This window comes from Anser cygnoides, chromosome 1, assembly GCF_040182565.1.
Source record: "Anser cygnoides isolate HZ-2024a breed goose chromosome 1, Taihu_goose_T2T_genome, whole genome shotgun sequence".
NCBI lineage: Eukaryota > Metazoa > Chordata > Aves > Anseriformes > Anatidae > Anser > Anser cygnoides.
Window position 1 is genome coordinate 37,727,803 of NC_089873.1, and position 19,257 is coordinate 37,747,059.

Genomic DNA, 19,257 nt, shown 5'->3' on the forward strand with positions numbered 1-19,257 from the left:
TTGGGCTCCTGTATGGAGAAAGGAAGCTCTTTCTCACTAGAAACTCACTAGAAATGGACTCTTCTGTGCCTTTTGTCTGTTATACATAATCAGTGGCCTTGCTGGAAAAATTCCATCTGGTGCTCAGAGGTACTCGGGAAAGGTACTTGGAGCATTGCCAGGATTCTGCTTCTAGCCAGAGGTTTGGTTTTAAATAATTGTGCCAGAGCCCCTTCGTTTGCTGCAGCTCCGAGCAGTGTTCCCAGAGTGACCCCTCGCAGCATCCCTTTGATATCCATCTGTGTGTCTTCACGTAATCACGGCTGTCGTTAAGGCAGGACAAAGCGGTCCCCCCAGATTGCAAAGCCCATGACCTCTGCGTGGCTTCGGACAAATGCACGAGGCATGACTCCTGTCATGTTGCTCGCATGCAGGGTGTGCAGTCACGCGTGGGGCCCTGGGGCAGCAAGGAGGTAAGATCCAGTCACTTTGTTTGCAGAACGGTGCCATGCAGATGTGAAGCACCATGGAAAAGCAGAGGAGAGAGGTTTGGTTACATACGTGCATCTGCCCATCTCTCAACCATTAATTTATCCCCAAATTAATTTTGTTCTCTTGATTTCAAAATAGGTGGCTAGTTAGTGTAGAGGGATCATTTTATTGTGTGATCGTGAAGAATCTTAATTTCAAGAAACATGTGTTACTGTGAAATTATCCTCACACTCAAGATACGAAGTTCGCCTTGACAAGTGGAGACAATCTCACAATGGCAAAGTTCTTCCAAATTAAAGTTTTAATTGCTATAGTATCTACAGAAATGTCATGTTGTTCTTACAGGGCAGGAAAATAACAAAGAAAGTCAGGGACAGATGTTCCATCTGTTACTCTAAAACCCTTGATAGTGAATTTTAAAATCCACAGATCAAGGAAAGAGAGTTTATCTTCTTTAATACTTACAGTTTCATGAGAAAGGCTCTACCAAGAGCAAGCAGGTCACCAGGCTAACCTTTCATTATTCCAGGATGAAAAACCTCTCTGAACGTTCCTGTAGTTTACTAGAGCCCTCATCTTTGCCATATGATCCTTTTTTTTTTTTTTTTTTTTTTTTTATTTTATATATATCCTGTGAAATCCCATCTGCATTACGTATTTCTTCTTTATACCTCGCCGGGTTATAAGTTGATTAACTCCTTGTTAATGTGTGTGCATTGTTGATGAGACACACCAAGTTAGATTGGGGTCTTGGTATCATGAAACACTGGAGGGCTCAGATGCAATAAGAAATGGGCTGGGGGTAGGAACTGAGCTTCCTGGTGGCACTGCCTTTTTGGAGTTTGGACTACCTTTCTAGTAGTCCATAAATGTGTGGGGAATGAGTGTACCTGCTAGGGAGCATGAAGCGGAAATCAACTGTGTGCTTTATTCTAAGGATTGTGAGCAGCTCTTGAGCAGGCTTGTTGGTTTGAATTGTGCAATTTGGTGAGGGGTTTTGAATGGGATCGGGGTAGGTACATTTCCTTTTGAGACCAGGACTTCAAGATCAACATATCAATGGTTAATAGATCAGTGCTGGTAGTTAATAAATTAATCCTGGCATTATAGGTCTTATCCCAGTGTGTTTGCCCAGGTATGCAAGTCTCATATCTTTGAAAGGTGCAATCTTATTTTGACAAACTGGGGCATTTATATGTTAAGGTCAGGATCAAGCTGAAAGCTGTTTTTGCTTATAATCCCACCTTTGTTATTTTAGTAACTGCTGAGGTTAAAAAAAAGAGCATTACCATTTTTATTCCATGTATAAGACCAAATCTTGAGGAAATGTAGAGTGCTATACTGGCAATCCAGCTATAAGTATTTATTCTTTATTTTTAATGGATTTTTTTTTAATGGAGTTAATATTACAAAAACAGAACAGAACAGAACAAAACAAAACAAAAGACAAAAACAGCAATTTAATAGTGGTGCTATTATATTTATAAATAAGGGGAAGTATTCCTGAATTTGTTTCTCTGAATGAAGCATCAAAACATACCACGGTTTGAGTTTGATGTTGTTTTGTTCAGTTTCAATTTAGCAGCAAGAGCTGCTTGAATTTTGTGAATGCCATATGGAGCCTGTTTATAAAACAGTTATCCACTCTTTCTATACAAATCCTAATGTACTTTAATTATCTTCATTGGACAGCCTACATTACCTGTAATGGCTAGTTATTCTGTCATCTAAAACCTGTGTGCACTCCTGTAAATTAGTTTATCTAAACCTTTGAGCTCGTTTTGTCGTGAACAGCTTTAATTCTTAACATTTTTTTCCTTGTATTTTGGAAAGGTGGGGTCAGATTTGCTTATTTCTGCGTGAGTGTCTAGTGCAGTACCATCCTGATACAAACTCCCATGTGGAACAACAATAATAGTGTGTACGCTGTTAATGGAAAAAATCCTGAATTTGTAATAGTTACGGCTTTCCCACTGTTGGTCGGGCTCTTTTCAGTGGTGCCCAGGGACGGGACAAGAGGCAAAGGGCACAAAGTGGAGCAGAGGAGGTTCCCTCTGAGCACCAGGAGCACTTCTGTGCTGCGGGAGTGATGGAGCACAGGCGCAGGCTGCCCAGAGAGGCTGTGGGGTCTCCTCCTTGGAGACCTTCAAAAGCCGCCTGGACGTGGTCCTGGGCAGCCTGCTCTGGGTGGCCCTGCTTGGGCAGGGGTTGGGCCAGGTGGGCTCCAGAGGCCCTGCCAGCCTCAGCCATCCTGAGACTCTGGGCATATTCTGTCTGCATACTGGTGCTTGGAGAACTGGGATCTGGGGACGGCACATCTCACCCCCGGGCACTGCCTGCAACCAGGGGTTTTGCCTGGAGTGGCTGCATAAGGCACAAAATATTGCTGAGGCTCCCTCAGCACGTCACTCAGATATCTTCTTCCTCCTCTTCCTCCAGGTCCTACAAAGAGGGCAGGGAGGGCGTGAGCAGAGAAGTGGAAGGCTGAAGATGTAGTCATGGCAAATCCTTCACTCACTCACAAAATTAATTATTGAGTGAAGCAGACCAGCATTAAGTCTCGGGATATGTATGCCAAGTTACTGCTTATTTTGCACGAGGCAGAAACAAAGCTCATGACTCCAAACGTAGCAAAGCAATTCTGTGTCACATCAAACCACCTTTTTGTAACAGTAGTTCAGGAAAGTACACTACAGATCCCAAAATACCATGCTTGTTCTGGACTGTTGCAGTAAAGGGGAAAAGACTTGAAAATAGGTCTCTCACCTGAGTGTTTTCCACTGTTGATTAATATTTAAATAGCACTTTTATTTTAAGAACATCAGTGAGTCTCTTGTAGTCTTGACATTCTCCCAGACCAGCAGGAAGAACAACGGTGCTTTAGCAATCAGCCAGAGATTTGGATGAACACTAGTGAATTTTCGGCTGATTGTTCCTTTTAAAAATTGTTTTTAAAGATGTGCCTCAGAACTGCCTTTCATGTGTAAGGCGTACCTTTGCAGAGATTGCAGGCTGGACAATCATCTTTGTTGAATCCATCATTTTTTCAGCATTCTCATCTGCATCATCCCTGTTTGTCCTTCTGAAGGCTTTTATACAAAGCCTGTCCCCTTTGAAAAGTCACTCAGTTATTTTTTGAAGTGGAATTAGGGTGAGATTTTTCCAATAGCTTTAGGGATTATTGTTTATTAGTTATTATTAATTATTGCTAATAAAAGTTAATAATATTAATTGTTACTAATATTTGATGCTAAGTGTTAATGCCATGATTTGAAAACCAGAAGCATCACTTCACCTGAAGCAACAAAGCTCAGCAGCCCCTGCTCATTTAAGAACAAATTATATATTTCCCTCCATGTCTAACTGCAGGCTTTGCCTATAAGGACTGCTATCAGTAGCTTTACCTCTATGAAACACGTCGTCCAGTTCAATAAAAAATCCATGGCGGTGCCTTCTTCTTCACGAGGATGTCTCTACCAAGAGACCAGTGGGCTGCAGCGTGGATTTATGCTCAGCAGATCTGTACTCTCTGTGGTGGCTGTCAGCCTGCTGCCACCTGGGAGTGAAATGCCCCCACTATGGTTTAAAACCAGGTCAAGTACATTTATTTAGGTTAAGGGAACATATTTTTGACAGCAGCGTTTGCTTTTAAGCCTGTGTTAGAGATGAGTGATGCTGACCATGCAGAAAAGCAGCCAGAATGATGTAGTCATTGTAGTTACATGAAGCAATTGAGCGATCCAGGTAAATTTCCAGTGTAAATCCCTAAATTTGGCCTATTGTCATCTGTGTGAGATCTTACTGACCTTTCTGTAAGCACGCATCATCTGGAGCACATCTGCATTATATTACATCCTAATACATTGGTGCAATACTGCTTTTGATTTTTAGAGATCCTTGCCCAAGAAAAATGTATTTTAAAATGATTTTAAAAGACAGTTTTCTCTTTATTTTAATGAGTCAGCCATTAAAGTGATCAATTCATTAATTCTAATACTTGGTATTAGATATTTAATCTAATTAGAAATCTAATTTCTCTGCTAAAATATTAAACACGCTCATTAATACCTGCCAGCAAAATGATTGTAATTATAAGTGAACCCTCTCTTTAGTGCTTTCCTGATTCCTGGCCAAAGTAACACAAGCGTTGTGCAGTTACTTGAAAGCACTATGTCAGAATTTAGTAGCAATACTTCAAATGAAAATCATTGCTGGGGCAGATTTCTGCTTTATCACCTCTGTGAGGTTTCTAAAGGGAAAGACAGATGTGTCTGCTAAAGTATTAACATACTTATAGTTATTTATTAGTCTTCAAATAACCTGATGTTTGGGGGAAACTAGCCCTTTATATTCAAACCTTAATTTCTCCTTTTTCAAGGAGAAGTTTAACAACGAGAGAGTGATCTGTCAGCTGGCTTCCAAAGCATCTGTTCTGAGGTACTTTCTAAGCACTGGATCTCAGTCTTGAGACTCCTCTGCTCTCATATAATAGCAGGATTGAAATGTCTGATTTTACATGGCTGTGATGCAACTCATTCCAGGCAAAAATTCAAAAAAAGGTGACAAACCCACCATAAACTCCCCTGGCAAATTAAAATAATAACAATGATAATAACATCAATTAATAATAATAATAATATCAATATCAATAATAATAATAAAAACTTTTATAGAAATAATTAAATATCTTCATAAAAGTCAGACTCAAATGCCCTCTACAGTGCCTCTGGGGTAGTTTCTTAAATGCAGGCAGGCTCTCTGCAAACAAATCGTGCATTATGAACGTTAACTCCCAGGACTGCCCAGGCAGAGTCTGAGTTTCCCAGGTCAGCGGAAAGATCCTGCATGGGAGGCTTCCTTCCCCAGCTTGTGCCCTCCCGGTGCCAGAGCTGGTGGCTGCACCTCTGCTCTTAGGTCTAGAGCTGCCTTGTAGTTAAGCTGCTATTTTTCTGAAATGCTTTGCAATACACACGCCTCCACAGACTGTTTTGAAGATCGGTGTACTTTTCTGAGTGTCTGGAATAGGGACATGTTTGAGACTGCCTGAGCCAGAAGCTCATCCCAGAAAGGTGGGATTTACAGTCCCACTTTCCAAAAAGCCTTTGATTGCCAACATTATGTAGTAATCTTAGAAGATTTTGCATCTTCTTGGGACTGAATTATGACTGATCTCACCTAAACTGGTTCACTTGTTTGATTTTTATGCAGTGATTTATTTACAGCTGAATGTTAGCCTAGGATGGACAGCGCAACACATCATCGTGAAGAGCTTCAGGAGCAGACATTTCCAAAGATAAATTTTATCAGACAGACATATTTTTTTATAAATCCACACTGGGTAACTTAATGTATATATCTTAATCAGCATGAGCTGAACTACATGGGGGGTGCTGTATGGGATCAGAGAAGGAAGATGATGGGAGCACCATGGCTGGTGGCAGGGAGATTGAGCAGCTTAAGCTAATTATAAAGTAACAGCTTTAGTTATTATTTGGCCTATTTTCTTTGTGGGTACCACCTTAAAATATTATTTGGAGCAAAAATTAGTCTTGTTAGCTCCTGCGCAGCAGAACTGGAGCTCTGGCACACCCCAGGGCATTCATACTCAGTCAGGTGCCGGTGTAAAAGTTTGTGTCTCAAGGTATGTTGCAGGACCAGCTGCTTCCCAGCCACGCTGTGCTGCCAGCTGTTTGAATATTGCTTCTCCAGTCTCAGAAAGAAATGCACGTTGTGTTATCAGTAAGTTGTGGCTGGTATTTTGTGTTGTCTTTCTAGGAGTTTTGCCCAGAGATGGAAATCCACGTGCAACCTCTGAATGGTTTGAAAATTTTCATGTCTACATCTGTATGCTGCACAGAGTGGATGACAGAGGTTAGAACCGTGAGTTCTCCCTTAAACCTTCTGCAAAATTGCATTGCTTTGCTCTTCATATTTAATTGTGCCTGCACTTGACAGGTTGCACTGCTATCGTTACGCTCAGGAAGCACTTAGGAAGCAGCTGAAGGTGTCAGTCCTGTCTGAGAAAATTTGGGAGAAGAAATCCCAATGCAGAGCTTCTCTTCCATCTAAAATGCACATCTGGAACATTTTCAAAAGGATATAGTTTTACTGAAGAGCTAAGGAGAACAAAAGTTGCTGACCTCAGGATATTTTTGTCTTTATAAAGAGTAATTTTTGCAGTCTAGAAAATGCTACCTAAATATTCTCTGTACCCTGTGGTGCATCATTCATCTAATTTAAGTCTGTGTTAATGGCTTTTACAGCAATACCATTGTTATTGTTAAGGGAATGCTCTTGTGTCTACTAGGCACTGTAGAGATAGAATATCTGCATAAACCATGCCAAATATTCTGCTGCACGTCTAGAGGTTTCTACAGACAGAAGTCAGGGCAATAAGAATTCTGTCTGGGGTAACAATTGCAGTGGAGGTTATGATGACCTGGCTATTTGTAGACAAGGGATTTCCAGAGGCCAATTTGTAACATATGCATTTTTTTTTTATCTAATATTTGTAATTGGTTGTGCTGTGCTGGGTTTTGTAGAGGGATGAATACACCAAGGTAAGCTATGAAAGTCTAATGATGTGCTGATAAAAATGTATAGAACTCAGTTATTTCTTCTCTTTTTCTTTCAGGAAACAATTAGTCTAGTATGCACCCCTGAATCTCATCATTAAAGTAAAAAATGTTCAAATATGCTTTGATTGACAGTTTCTAAAAGCACTGATGTGGGAAAAGATGTTTTTCTTCAGCCCCACATATAATTATAATTCTCATTGAAATTCTTTCTGTAAATAGGTTGATGCTGGGAATATAGTTTGAGACGCTCACATGCTTTCCTGAAATTTATGCTTCCCATGATAACAATAAATTACAAAACTCATGTTAAGTGCCTTCTGGTTCTCAGAATACAAATGTAGACTTTTCCTTCAGAAGCTTACTGTCATTTGCATCTGTGAAGTTTGTTACTTCTACACAGGACAGAAAACAAATATAAAACTGCCGCATTTTTGTAATTTTATAGATGTTTTAATTCATCAGCAATCCAGAAATATGTAGATACCATTTATGGTAGCATTGCTGATATTTCTAAAGACAGACTAACTTTAGCACAATTTTGGCTATGAAACTGTAGTTCCAGCTCTTAGGCTACATCAGCCTAAGCACTAGATGTCTACCTCTGTGTCCCACACCACTGATACCACTATCCTGAAGTAACAAAGGATAGAACTTCTACTTTAATTAGTAAATCTCTGGGACTGGGTTCTCCTGTCACAAAAAGTCTTTTATGCGAAAAGCTCTTGATTAATAAAACCCCGGTCAGTTTTCTGGCTGTAGAGAAATCCTAAGTTTATTACCAACTCAGCAAAACCACTTTTGTGTTGTCTTTGTGAAATATTATGGATCTACACCCAAAACAGAGAAAATCATCCGCTGTACCTTTGGCAACATAAAAAATGAATCCCCAGTAACGCTATTTTGTTTACATCACCTTATTTCTTAGCATTGGTTCTTTCTGAAAAGGCATTACCAATGCACCATTATTATCCAGTTTTGTCATAAACCTTGTTTTGGTCTTAGGAGAGATTGAAGATGCATCTTTTGCTGCTAGAACACATCACTTTCTGACAATCACAGTTTGATATCAGCATCACTGGAGGACCTTTAAAGAGGTCAGAAATGAAATTATACTCCAAATGACACTCTAGCCATTACACCCTGGTGAAGGGGGAACTTCCATTCATGCAGAACTGCTGGAGCAACGCCAAGATGTCCAGCCCCCACAGTCTGAGGTTTTCTCAGGGATGAATGGAGCAAGGAGAGCAAAGAAAATGGAGTAGCAGCAGTCATGCTGCACTCTAGCTGCTGCCCACATGCTCCAGCCCTCAATGGGCAGTAAGAAAGAGGGAACATCAGAGCATATCTGAACCTGATCTTCTCAGTGCTGGAGGTTGCCAGAGAGCTCCAAAATGTGAAGAATAGAGAAGAGGCTTAAGGTTCCCCATAGCTGTGTTCCTACATGCAGTATGGGTATAAGTGGTGTATTCCCAGTGCCTGGCAGCACTGCAAAACTCAGCACTGCACTGCACGGCGTCACTGCTCTGAGTGGGGGCATCTGAAGAGAGGGAAAATCCCCCACAAGAGTCTTGTTCTTCCCTCTGCCTCCTAGTCCCAGAGACTAGATGTTATTATTGGGTATCCTTGTATCACTCTGTTTTCAATTCTCAGCTTTAATTTTGTGTACACAACAGTGTAAAGAGTGTAATAATAGTGACGAAAGGGGGAAAAGAACTGTGAAGATCTTTTAATGCTATAGGTGGTTGATAAAGAATGCTCGGGTTTCTATGAAAAATCTTACATCCCCATATCAGCTTAAAAACATCAGTGATACAGCAAAAAACTTCAGGAAAAACTTTTTTGATTGGAGAAGTTCTCTGATGTCCACAAAAGAGATACTCAGAATCAAATATATGCTATTATTTTTTTGAAGAGGGTATAGAATAAAAATAATGCTGCTGCATAAAAACAATATAATTTCCATACTAAGGTCTTGCCCAATATTTCTTTATCTTCTCAGTTGAAACACTCTTAACTTTCTTATACATATCATTACAGAGTGTTTCTCCTCCTTGAAGTCCAAAACATTTGGTTTTTGCTTAATTCCACTCAGGAAATATATATTTTTTCCTCACTTACTTTATTTGCCAGCGCTTAAGATTACAGAAGCCTAGAGAATGACCTTGCTTATAATTCAAAGTATGTTAAGGAGCAGCTTGAACATCTTGGAAACAGCGTATGTTTGAGCTATACTGTTTCAAACTTCCTGGTCGTGTTGAGGTCTGATTTGAGTATGATTTGAACAGCTATAGTTTTCCTGAAGGTCTGGCTGAAAAAGAAACACCGTGTTCACTGCAATATTAAATAATACAGCTTTTCTGAAACGTTGGGTGAGTATCTTTAGCAATAAATATAAATCAACAAAGGGACTTTGAGCCTACCGTGCCCATACTGATTGGGGGCTGAGGTAATTAATCAGGAATCAGCAGAGATGTGCCTTCATATTCTACTGTGCATTTTTTGGGTGACGACTGTCACTATATCTCTTTCAGCTAACACATATATCTAGGCATGTGGTTCTGTATGTAATCCAAGTCCTCCAAGTGTTAATTTTATCTATGTTTATTTTGGTGTGGTTTTTGAAGCCTGCTGTGTGATTTTAATAGGAGGAAAACTTTAACTAAATTACTTGAAATTCCACTCCCTTGGATAAATGTTTAGAACAGAACAAAATAAGAAGGGAAAATTAACTTGCAGTTTGCCGTCAAGGATGTTAAGAATAGCTCATTGGCTAGTGGTATTGAGACATCAGAGATGATGAAAGGTATCTGCACATGATTTTATTTAATTTATGCACATATGGTAACACTATAATAATTTGCTTGGGTTTTGTTGTGCAGTGTTGTCTGTTACAATTTCGTGGTCATGACTAAGAAGCCAAGCTCCCTGCTATTGAAGCTGACAAGGCATGGCGTTTTGTGTGCTTGTTCTCGGGGGGGACTTGCTGTCAATCTGATTTCTGTTAAAAGACTGAGCTCTAATTAAAACGTAACTGTGGAAGAAATGCTACTAATTAACATGTATGTGCTCCCATGATGTATAACTTCTTAGGGCACAGAAAGCTGCAGAACAGCGCTCTCCCTTAAATTCCACTTCCCTTCGTTATGGACAAGAGCGTGCATTGGATCTCTTACAGCAGTCCTGGAAACACTCCGAATCTAAGAGCACTCCTGGGAACTTGTGCCTGTCTCCAGGCGAAGGGAAAGGAAAAGTCTTTGGTATCTTCCATGGCATATGCTTATTCTTACCTTTTATTCTGGCAGACACACCGCTTCTTGCGTACTCCCTCGTGGCCTGAGTATTGGATGTAAGCGAGGTAAATGACTTTGCATTTTCCCGTTATGACAGAGGAATTGCATCCCACATTAACAAGTCTTAAGAACATATGTGCACTGTAACTCACATATTGATTATATATGTTTCCTGGCTAATATATAGGCAAAACATATGAAGAAACAGTGGAAACTCTTTCATTCAGAACTTGAAGCTTTGCAGTTGCGAGTTGATTTTATATTTTAGCTTTTCCTTTTCACATTAACTTCTTTGCCAAGCTGCATGTAAACCTTCTTTGTCTAGAAAATGCAACCTTTTCAAGAGTAAAATATTCCAGGGGTTAGCTGAAACCAGTCTTAGCAGTGCTGTTCTCCTGGCTTCATGCCTATGAAAGTGGTTAATGGTTGGAATTTATGTCACAGAACACATAATAATTTGTTAGAAGAAACTGGATTCAGTCACAGCACAGGCATTTTTCTCTTCCTGTCATTATATTTTGTGAGGACTTACTTATTTCCTGCAATCTTAGCCCATGTGAAGAAGAGAATGATAAAATTTCTGAATATATATATATTTTTTTCTGAGAATACATTTATACTCCAGATGACCTTTGGAGTAAATTTGAACTATTAGATTTTCCCACATATTTATAGCTGTGGCCATGCATCTTTGCCAACAAATCTTACAGACTTTATCCACCAAACATTTATTTATGGTAAAAAGACAATTTGCACTTGAAACACTGTAGAAAAAGATCAAAGCTGTTACATTTCAAGTTAAGCTTTCATTTATAGTCCTATTTTTCTGTGCTGTCATCAGCCAATGTTACATTCAAATTCATAACAAATTTACCTAAGATGACTGTTTGCTTCATTTAATTCCATTCTGTGCTGCCAACTATTGTCTGTGAAAGTGATTTTCCTGGGACCACTCTGGCATATATAAAATGCTGGGCTGCTTCTTTCTGCTGAGCAACCACAGATTCAAAATATGTCTTATGCCTAGGCTTCTTCCCCCACGCTTATTTGAACGGGATGGATATATTTCAAAGAATGAGTTGTTCTGCTTGATGTAGCTTTATGTAACATGCTTTTTCTGAGTAAACATTGACTTGTAAGTCACACTGCTGTACAATAAAAGTCATGCTGATAATGACTCTGCTCTATATTAAGAAAAAACAATGCTGAAATCTTAAGTTACAAATAAATACTGTCAATTCCATTTTGTGTCAGACTTTATCAAAATGTTTGCTTACACTACACAAGGTATCCTATTCTTGGCTACATTAAAATATATTTCCAAAGAAAAATGTTTTCTGGCAAAATTCAACCAGAGAGTGCTTTCGGTCTGAGAATTTGCTCTGGATTTGTGTTTGCGGTTTTCTGTTGCCCGTTGGGGCTACACATGTTCAGAGTTGAGTGCTCTGCTTATCTTGCTGTGCCATGGGGCTCCAGGGCCATCCCATATGTGCTATGTGACTTCCACCCTGGACAACACCTGTGTAAGCTCCTTCTGGGCAGATATTAAATTACGTTCCCAAAGAAAGCCAGAACATGAAGGAAGACGAACACTTGCGTGCTATTGAGTAACGCCCCTGTGGAGCAAGAATTGGGCGTCTGGAGAATCCAAGGGCAGAGCATGCTCGGTACTGCAGCTACATGTGGGATGCACGGGGCGAAGGAGGAGCCGGTCTCCAAAGGTCTGCATTAACTCATGGCTTCCTTGGGCAATGACCGTGAAAGTGTGCAAAGGCCCCAGTTCACCAGCACTATTAAGAACTGTTTCTTTTTAAACATACCTTTAAATCTGGTCACAAAACATACATTTAAGTGCTTTGCTGAACTGGGGATTAAATGTAACACCTGTGTTATACACTGTGTTTATGCGCTGCAGGCATTGAAGAGGGTCAAATGGGAGATCATTTATCCTAATTACTGTGATGTAAGAGGAGCAGCAGGCAGTAAAGAGGCAAAAATTCTTTAATCCTGCTATGTACAGAACAAAAGCATATTCAACACTCTTTCAAAATGTGTGATGGTGTATAATTTCCCAGGTCTCTGTCAATCCTTTTATAACCACGCTGAAAATGGATTTGCCCTGTCAACGTTAGTTGAGAAACCCTTGCTGCCAATAATTGAAACCTGTAATAGCAATAGATTTTTTCTAAGAATAAATGGGCTTTGAGATCCTCCAGCGTAACTCAATGTAAAACAGTTTCCATTATCTGCTGGTGTTTCTACCAGCCCAATCTCCTCAATGTCTGTTTTAAGCATTTCTTCTTTGTAAAGGTAAGAAAAAGAATGTTTTGAGAGTCTTTATATAGCAAATGTATTTGTACTTCTACAGCAATATTGTCATTATTTTGTACTGAGAAAGACTAATGTGAATTTCAGCCCCTCTAAAAATGCTGCAAGGTTATTTCTTAAATTTGATGATACAACTCAACTGCATGGCACTTAATGAAGAAAAATAAAATAGACCATTTAGACGGAGGGAATGTAAAGTAGCCTGTAGAACAAAACAATTCATTGAATATCCATCTATATTGAAAAGAAGAAAAGTAGCAATTATCATATGATTTTTTTATTGTGTGATTTTTTTTTTTTTGGCCATTTGCCAATGTGCTTTTGCAGTAGAGTTTTTGTATTGTACCAAGTTACACAGTTATAACGTCTCTGTTTTTATAGTGGCAGCTTCTCTCTATCCCACCAAACACGTCTAAATATCTTAAAAGGAACAGCCAAAGCTATTCAATATTTGCATACTATCCAGACCTGCTGTCATATGTGGCAGAATAACAAGGTATATCACAGAAATTACATTTTTCAAAAATTCTGTATATTATGCTTACATGGTCACAGAACAGTAGGAATTAGCATAGCATGGCATGTATTTAGAAAGCAACCACTTTATAGCACTTTTTAACTCTGTTAAAACATTTTCAAATGTTTTGGTAAAAAATAATTTCCTGCATGTTGCCCGCTTGCCTACTTTTGTGAAGAGTTCCTAGCAGTCTTAAAGGCATTGAAGTGACCTGGGGTTGCATTGGGGTTCCCCATTTCAGCTCCGCTGAAGGCCGTGGGGTGAATCCGTGAGTCGGAGTTGTGGTGCACCTGCACAAGATTCATTGCAAAATAAGAGGGTCGATTTTTCAGTTTCATCCACAGTTGAAACTTAGTGGCTATCTTGAACTATATGAATTTAAGAACTGAGCTAGAGTTCATGATAATCATTTCTGTATCACTTCTGTCTTCTTTACAGAATACAAATCTAGATGAATAGCTTTCACAGGAACTAATATCCAAAGATTTTTTTTTTAATTATTATTACTTTTTTTGTATGAGACCAAACACTTGGAAGTTAATATCAAAAAGGAATTTGATTTTGGAAGTTGTAAGCAGCTGAAGAGAGAATTTAGAATGGAACTATTTACGATATATTAACAACACACTACTACTGACAAATACTGAACAGTGCTGTTCAATGGCACTGACCCAGTGTATGTTTATTTTAAGCACCTGCCCAAAATGAAAAAAAAAAAAAATTAAGATATCTCAGCTACTGTGGTAGGCTTTTTCAGCTTGTTCCTCCGGCATGTACATAGATGAGATTGCTTTACTGGAGCTATAATGGACAGTAAAATACTCGTCTAATGAAAAAGAAGAATCTGATGCATTAGGAAAATGTACGTGCTGATTTTCCTTTTCTTGATTTTTCACCTTCTGAAAAGGGGCTGCCCATGAGGACAGACTCTTCTTGCATTGGCAAGGCTCCTCTGCCACTAACGAGCCTCGGGTCCACTTTTCCAACTACAATCCAAGTTTTGTGCAATCCCTTCTACACTAGGGTTGTATTTCCAGAAGAAAACCTCAGGTGGCAGCAGCATCATGTCTTTTGTCACCAGTCCTGGTCTTCGTGCAATTCTTTCGTGTGCCACCAGTTCATTAGAACTTGTTAACGAAGGCCCGTGTGCTTAACGACGTTATTAGCAAATCATCAGCCTATCGAAGAGTGAAAATGTTCTTTTCTGGCTGATTTACTGATGTGCACGTCTCATATGGAAGTCCTTCTATATCCACATTTTATATATTCAGGCAAATATTGCGTGCTTTTATATATTTGTGTAAGATAAATGTATATGACTTTACTGACTCTCAATAGGAACTAATTACCTTGGGTTGATAATGTGTCTGAGTTTAATTAAATCTCCTAGAGCACTCTTTGTGTGATTTCGTGTCTCCTTTGAGCTCAGTAATTGTCCACTTGCTGATTTCTTTTATGTGATCGCATGTAACCAAAAAGGGTAAGGTATTCAAAAGATCACGAAAAAGTCAGTAGAGAATACAGAAGGAAGGAGTTTGGGAATGGAGCAAGGAACAAAAAGTGAGAAGGATTCATCATCAGATACGTAGGAAATCACAGAGAAAATGCAGAAGGGAGGAGAAAGCTAGAGTCTGACTGGAATAAGAGTTGCTTCCCACAGCTCTGTTCCTGGGCTCTTGAACACCTGCAGTTTCCCTGTCCTGTTTCAAGACCCCAAGTCATAGAAATTAGCTTTGAGATTGTCTTCTATTCCCACTTGCAATGACTTTGCCTCTCCATCTGATTGTTTTCTAGGCACTGGACACTTCAATATTCTCTCCATACTTTGAGTTTCACTGCCAGTCAGCCAAAGATCTTTGAACTCTTCCATAGTTTCCCCCTTCAGCCTTCTGCATTAAAGTATGCCTGTAGAAAATCATATGCACCAAAACTTTCCTTTCTCTCCTCCAAAAACACACAAGTGAGCAAAGAATACTCCTCCTGAGCACAGCATATTTGGGTTCACATTCCTGTAGCAGGACAGAAAAAGAAAATAGTTTAAGTTTCAGCAGAGCATGTTGGTAACTATCAGAATTGTCCCTGAGTGGGACTGGCAATGGGTCACTTCTTCAGCCTAGCCATGAAAAGAGCATGCTGCCTGTCACCCCAAGAGCTTATGACCTTCTTTTACCCAAGTGTAGCATTAGAACAAGATCGTCTGGGTCTCATGGGAGTTCAGAATGGACACCAAATGACTTCAGCTCCTTCTGCACTGGAAAATACACAAAATGGTGAATCTCTTCTGTTTTAATAGAGTGTGAGGCATTTTTGGTATGTCTGCCAGATTTGATAATGTAGTGTCTTCGATGCTGCAATATCCATCTGTTCGTGTGACACCTTGGCCTGGTTAAGACACAGGTGAAGCAATTATTTGGAGAAGCATGTGGTGGTTAGGTGACTAAAGGTCCTAGCTGTATCCTCTCTGCCCAGTAGTAGGATGAGAAACAGGAGAACAGTTTGCATCTACAAATATCACCTCTTGTTGTGTGGGATTCGTGATGGGAGAGAATGGTTGGTAGGCTACATGCTTGGTGGTGTTGTTTTAGGGACTGTGGCCAAGTATGGATAATGCTACTGCTCAGCACAGTTTGCAGAGTGCATTCAAGAAGCAGAGAAATTAGGATGGTGAGATGCTGTGTGGTGTTAAGATACTGATGGCATCTGTGGGTGATCTCAGTAGGTCTCCTAGGCCAGCATCCTGCAGACACTGCATCTTGTCATGCAGCAGGAAGGTCGGTGAGCAAGGACAGATGGCTCAGGTGGCACCCTGAGATGCAAGGGATGCCCTTGGAGCAAGCCAGCCTTAACTCTGTGTTGTGTGCTTCCACTTGTTTGCCAAAAACACGTTCTCACACTCCATCTAGATCAACATGATCCCTGAGCAGATCCAGCTTGGATCCTTTGTTGCTCAGAGGTCCACAGGCATCTGCAGGGCTTCTCGCCCAGCCACAGGGTTGGCTGGGACTCCTGGACCAGCGGTGCTGAACCTCGGTGCTCAGCAGAGCAGGGGTCCAGCCCCAAGGTCCTCTGCTGAACCTGTCCTCCCCCAGCACACTGGCGACAGGTCCAGGGTCATCTCATACAATATCTCAACAATATCTCAACAAATATTGTCCTTGTAAAAGATAGCAGGTGATTTTCCGTTGCAGGTGAAGTATATAAGGCTCCAGTTGTTCCAACACCAGAAAGAAAGGGATGAAGAGTAAAAAAAAAAAAAAAAAAAAAAGCACAATAACATTTTCTTCCATAGAAAGAATTTGTTAAAACCTTCAGAATTATTTCCAAGTAATATACATATAAAATAGCCCTTTTAGAATTAATTATGCACCGGAGATTATTTGATGTCATTTTATAAATGCACAGCCTAATTAAAATACAATTGCAGGTCTATTAAATATCTGTTTTACCCATATTTCTTTATGTTTTATTATCATGAAGCACAGTAATTTAAAATGTGCATTGACTTCAGCACAGGGCTTATACTAATACATAATTGTTATTCTTACTTATATTTGTGAGGAGAATTCTGAGATTTCCCTGGACAGCCTACAAGGTATTCTGCATAAACTGATTCTTTTAAGCTTGCATAACCTCTTCCAGTTTGGGAAGAAGTAATCGCAAAGCTTCCAGCATCGCATGAACTCATTAGATGTGAATTGGCACTTTTATTTAATTTGGGTGTCTTACAAGGTGGTCTGTGCTCCCACACACTGTATCCTGTTCTCGCTTATTTTGAGGGAAAGTTTCTATAAAGCATCGATTTAGTCACAATGAAATATGAGTCAGTCGACACAAGCTTGGGGGTTTTAGGGAGCGGGGGAAGGACTTACCTCTCAGAAAGGGAGCTAAACTGATTAGGAAATAGAATAAATTGTTGGATGACTCTGGTGTGTATGCAGTAACTAAAATTGGGTTCTGGCGGGTGTTTTTTCTGCTGCCGTGGGAGGGCTACAGTCACAAATAGATGCCTACAGCAAAGTGTTTCCTCGTGACGAGTAATGGGAAAGACGGGAAGCCCAACGCTTCAGGCCTTTTCTGCCATGGAAAGCTTTACAGCAGCTTTAGCAGTATGGAAACTGCATTTGTGCTTAAAATGGAGCAAGCGTTGCTGTGGCCAGGCTTCGGTTTCTTTTACAAGGTGTCACAGAAACCTGTCCAGACCAGGTCCCCGTCCATGTCACGGCAATCAAACTCTTCATGCCCTACTTCTGGGCTCCCACCGGTGGGGCTGCAGCTGTGGGAGCTTCAGCTGGGATACTACAGGGGAAATCCCTGCTGCCTAATGCAGAAAGCCTTCGAGACGCTGCAGGAACTGCCAGGAGTTTCATGTGTGGCCAGCACACGTTTAAACAACAGGCACAGCACAAAGGCACCTTCAGGCCAGGAGGGCTCGAGAAACCACGTGGCCAGTTTTAAATATGTAATCTCTGACTTCAGCAAGACTTCTCACGTCCTTAATATTTCAAACCTGTTTTAAGTGTGTGCCAGTGTCACAGACCTGTGACAGCTTGACATCTCACCTATGGGTGGCTTGTGACAGAAGTGTCAGAATAACCAAATGAATTATTAGGCTCTACTTTTCCATCCCCTCTCCCCTGGGGGAAGGAGGACATCTAGGTATGGGCTCATAGTCCATGTTTTAGCAGTCATTCAGATGCAGTGATAGTGCACACATGCACTTCTTTTCCCCAATTTCTGTAGTCATGCTTAATTTTTATACCCATACAGAGAAGCAGCAAAGTCACAGAAATGTATCAGGAGAAGCGCTGAACTAAAATGATCTTATCCTGCTGAAGCTTTCACTAGTTGTAAAAGCAGAGTGAGCGTATTGGCAATAATAACTGTTGGCCAGGACGCCATTGTATGTGATGCTGTGGACAAAGGCTCTCAAAGCACAGTGCCTCAGAGAGTTCGCAGCTAAAGAACATAAGCCAGATGTTGGAAATCAGTCTGTGACCCACTGAAATTAACACAAGGCTTGTGCTGGTTTCAGTGAGGCTAACTGTCAGCTAGGCTCTCCAAGCAGAGTAGGAATGAGACAAATAGATCTGAAGGCCGGATGAGACCACTGTGTTACCTAGTCTTGTCTTCTCCATAGTGCAATATTTAGGATTTCCCTAAATCCCTTACTTAACAAGAGTTAGAGACACTTTAGACAAGTGTCCATTTTTATTACCTACACTTTTAACAGAAAAGAACTCACTGAGTTCCTTAGGCCTGTGTACCAAAGGTTCCCAGTTTCCATCCTGATATCAGCCAGTGGTTAGTGCATTTAATGCACGATGTTGGCATCTCTTTGGCTGCTTAGTCAAAATGTTATGCTAGGTTATGTGTCACACAGATATCTACATGTATTATACCATTCCCTTGCCAACCAAATTTATTATCTTAAAAAAAAAAACACCAACATTAGAAAGCATTGTTGTTTTTGTTCCCTGAAGTCCGTTCTGATTGCATTGATCCTGTGAGTCAAGAGCCAAAAATGGGTTCGACGCGATAAAAGGCCAAGCAACCTGCAGATCAGCATTAGTCTTTGAGGCCTCAGAAGGCCATTTAAAAATTACAATATGTCCTGCCAACCACAAATGAAATAAAGCAAAATCGACCAAAAGTCCCTGGTGCCAAAGATCTCTTTTGTCAGATTAGCAGGGTGCAGGAAGACATTACCAGAGAACCTTTTAACCCTGCATGTGCAAGGGTTGCGTTTCAGAAAGCTGTTGGGAAAGTCAATCACTCTGACTCTCAGAGTGCCAGAAGTGACAATGGAGCCCTGGAGGGTTTGCCTAGGACAAAAGTTACAGAAGATGATGTTCCAGAGCAAGGGAGAAATGAAAAAAAAATTAATAAAAATCAACAAAGCCTGAGACTGGAAATTATGTGATGTCCAAGTGACTCAAATGGAAAAAATAAAATATATCTCGATAAATGATAAAAAATAATAAAACTTCAGAACTCAGAAGTTTCAAATTAATTGTGTGTCATTTGATTCCACTTGACAGCATAGATCTAGATTCAGAGGATGAGCTGGCAATGC